Below are 4,397 nucleotides of genomic sequence, written 5' to 3' on the forward strand. Positions count from 1 at the left end.
CCGGGGCTGCGCTACAGGCGGCGGCTGGGCAAGAGAAGGGCACAGGGAGAAGGCCCTCACTCGCGCGCATCGAATGGAGCAGGTGGGAGGTCACGGGGTGGTCGGAGCTCACCGGAAGAGAGCTCGTGGCGGCGGCCGGGGTTCGGACCTCGACGGGAACGAAGCTACGGTTGACGAGAGGACGAACGGATGCTTGTTCTGGGCTCCTGGGACCACGCTGAGCACAGACACGTGCTCAAACACGGGCGGCAGCAATTGTGCCCGCAGCAGCGCCATGGCCGGCGGCGAGGAGCGCTCGGCGAGGTGGTTAGAGCGGTTAGGGGAGCAAAACGAGCACGAGTTAGGGGGGAAAGGACCGTGGCCTCACAGCGGTTGCAGGGGTCGTTGGAGCGGCCTCGGGGAAGGCTTGATGGCGTTGGAATTCCGGCGGCGATCTCCTGTGGCCGAGGAAGAAGATGAGGTCGAGGACGACGCGTCGGGGCTCTTCCAGTCGCGTGAGCCAACGAAGAGGACGAGGGAGGCACTACGGAGCTCGGGGGCGCGTCAGAGAGGAGAGGGGGTGGCGGTGGCCGCGAGGGCAGTGAGGGTTAGCGACGGTGGCGCTCGGCCGGTTGTGTGCGAGAGGGACGGAGAAGGGGAGAGGCGATGGGAGAGGTTGAGGGGGTCCCAGGGGTGTCGTGGCGTCACCTGGTGCATCGAGGAGGAGCCAGGCAAGCTGGGAGGGAGGAGGTGGCCGGGGCGTGTGCCGGCGCGCGTCGGCCACGCGCGCTGCCTACTGGCGCGGGGAAGACGACAGGGGGAAAGTGGAGATGGGCTGGGCCGGCTTCTGCAGCAGGCCGCACAGGTAGGCGCCAGGTAGGTCTTCTGCTCTTTTTTTATATTTCTGTTCGGTTTTTCTTTTATTTAATCTTTTGCCACTGTTTGAAAATCAAAACAGATTCAAAAACAGTACAAAGTATCCTCTGGATATTTTTATGTTGCTGAATGGGCTGATCCAAATGCACATAAAATGTTCCAGGGTATTTGAAAGTATATTCTATACATATTATGAATATAATTCCAAATGCAACTAGAATAATGATTTAAATTCAGTGCTCAAAATATTCCTCAAAAATGTTCATTATTTTTGGTTTGGTGCAAAACCCTTGCCAAAATATAACCAACATTAGTTAAGGCCATTTTGGAAACATTGAATGCATTTTCCAGGGTTCTTTGCCCCTCTTTTATTTAAGTTTTTGAGGCTTCCAAATTTCCTCAGTTCAAGTTTCAAAAATTTAAACATGATGCAAACACTAGGCGGCACCAGAAGCTAGGGATGTGACACAACTCCAGCCCATTTAACGGACATTTTCAAACCAGTTTGAATAACAAAATGAATCACCACCAATTAGCTGAATATTACAGAAATATCTCAAAACTCACATTCTACAAATTTCATCACATCCGTACTTTATACAGATCCAAGCAACCTACAACATTATGTATTCAAGCATTCAGCTGCTGAAATACTCTAGAACAGGAAAAGAATAAATAGAACTATCTAGTGCTTCACAACAAGAAAACATGTAGTCTGCTTCTTCAAGTACTGCTTCTTCCTTAGCAATGACATGCTGATGCAAAACATCTGGGCATTCAAAAGAGAACAAAAAGTATGTCACTGATATAAGAAATATTACACGAATACTTTTAAAATAAAAACGAAAAGTACATGAGATGGAAACAATTAATTTGAGATGGAAAGTTAGCCAACAAAATTTATATAGAAGTTCTTTTTGCAATACAATTATCTTATGTACATATGAATGACACCCAAGTAATTTGAGATGGAAACAAGTACATCTAGCAATCTAACATGTATAGTGGCACCAGCAAAAGAGCAAGACATGGAAGAATTTTAGCTTTACATAATGTTTACAAGAACAGGACCCTGATACAGGATTTAGCTTGTCCTCAACACTGTTAACAAGGTACTGAAAGTAGCTATGTGCATCAGCCTCACCAAGTCTTATCATGAATTGGTTGCTTTTAAAAACTATACTATATTTCTGGACAGCAAACTAAATAGACGGCTGCTCTCAAACCGTACATCCAAACAAAGCAAATAAGTACTCTACGGAAACCTTAGAACATGCTTTACAACTCATATGTAGAGGCCAACTTGAAATTATGAGCATAACGAACTCGTTTTTTAGTTAGAAGCTCGCTGTCCAAAACTGTCAGGTAGTGCAGTTTTTTAACTGAACCAAATTCAGTTTACACAGAGGTAAGGAACTACTTCAAAAACTGAGGTAAGTAAGGAACTACTTAAAAAACAGAGGTGCTAACTATGTTTACACAGAAAAACTGTACTATATTTCTGCCGATTCAGTAAAGCGTATAAATAGATTTAGACCAATTGGTAAAATGAAATCTACTCCATGAGATTTAGTCAACTTTAGGGAGCATCGCAGATTCAGACCAATATTTGCAAGCATGTAAATACTGGTTCAACACTAGGGAGTACTTACTTTTGGTGGCAGCAAGAAAGCAACTCAATTTGGCAAGCAGTGCAATGCCAAGTGAATTTAGTCAAACATGCAAGTGAATTTAGAGTAGTAGCACTAGGGACTAGGGACTGACAGCAGTAGCACTAGATTCAATCAAGTGAAAGTGAATTTAGAGCAGTAACAAAATCAGGGAATGTGAGAGAGGTAGAGGGAGGCTCAACCATGAATTGCTGCTGCCCCATGGTTGGGTATGTAATTGTCGCCGCTCCTCCTTGTGGATGCCGAGGTTGGAGACGCCGGATTCGTGCGGGCATCCACCTCCCATCTGCACCAGCTGAAGCAAACCATAGCAGATGAACATCATTTAAACAGCAAAGAACATCATTCAGATGCTTTATAAGCATAACAGAGTGAACATCATTCGCATGCTATTCAGTACGATATCTCAGATTTTACAACTAAGCAAAACGTGCATACTGTCACACTTCAGTACGAATGTAAGTAATGTCTCTTCCATCATCATCTTCTTGCGTAACAACAAACGAGAGGATGCACACATTTTAGTATCACCAATCAGTCTGGTTATCTGCTAACATACAAATAACCAGACACATCTTTACTGATAAACATGACATAGCTGTCAGCCATGTGGAAAAGACAAGCTTATGATGTTACATGCCGATTACAGAGGAGTATTTTCGTGGAACCTGATCCTAGAGAAGAGAATAAAGGATAAGCAGTGGTTCTATAGCAGCCTGGAATATGTGGACGCATATGCATACTGAACAAATGGTACAATCAGTAGGGGACAAAACATCACAATGGGTCATGCTATCGCAAGGCTTGAATTGTATCCTCATTAGATACTTTGATGTTGATGGTTCCTGATAAGTATGCGCAACCTTGTACTGAGCGACAAATTAATGAGATGCTTGATGTCGATGGTTTATACAACCTTGCACCCATCGACAAATTAATGAGACACTTGATATTGATGGTTGCTACACAAATTCTGAAGGCAGTAGGAACCATAGCAAAACGATTTTACTCCCTCCGTTCCAAAATAGATGACCCAACTTTGTATTAGATTTAATACAAAGTTGGGTCATCTATTTTGGAACGGAGGGAGTATTTACTTGGAAGCGGCTTTGTATGTTCAGTTAGCATAGCAGATAACATTTGTGTAACACTTCAGTACGAATGTAATCTCACCAATCAGTCTGGAACCGCAGGAATCTTGGCATGCACACATTTTAGCAAGCGTCTTCCCTGCGATGGAAACAGCACCGACGAGAGATGTAAAACACAAGCCTCACGAAAATTTAGAACAGCAAGGGACGAGTACCGGACGACAGCAGGAAGAAACCACACCTGAGATGTAAGGCTGCAAAATAGCGGCACCGCGGACGCCCGTCCATCCAGCCAGCCAGCCTCCGGCAATGGCGGCACCCGAGGTCACCAACCACGTATGCATGCCCAAGATGAATGTAATCAGTCTAGGTCCCGCCGTACATGAGAGGAGATGGAAGACTTGGCAAGGACGGCGTACATACCTTGGGCATCTAGGTCCCGCCGGAGATGCGCCGTCGTCGACGACCATCGCAGTAGCAATCTCCGATGTGGTCCGGTGTGCCGCACCAGACCGAGAGCAGGCGGTGAATCCCGATGCGGCCGGCCTCCATCACGCAGGTGGGTGTGGATCCGGCGCCGCCGTCGCCGGAACTGGTGCGCCCCATCTATCCATCCATGGGTGGGCGTGGGTGGGTGGGTGGATCCGTGGAAAAGGGGGTTTCCATGGGTGGATGGAGGATATGAGGAGGGAGGTCGGTCGGAGGTGGGGATGGGGCCAGAGACGGGGAGACGAGGTCGCCGGTGGGGGTGGGGATCGGCGGCGGCGTCGGAGATTGGAGA

This window comes from Triticum dicoccoides, chromosome 7B (genome assembly GCF_002162155.2).
Source record: "Triticum dicoccoides isolate Atlit2015 ecotype Zavitan chromosome 7B, WEW_v2.0, whole genome shotgun sequence".
In the NCBI taxonomy this organism is placed as follows: Eukaryota; Viridiplantae; Streptophyta; class Magnoliopsida; order Poales; family Poaceae; genus Triticum; species Triticum dicoccoides.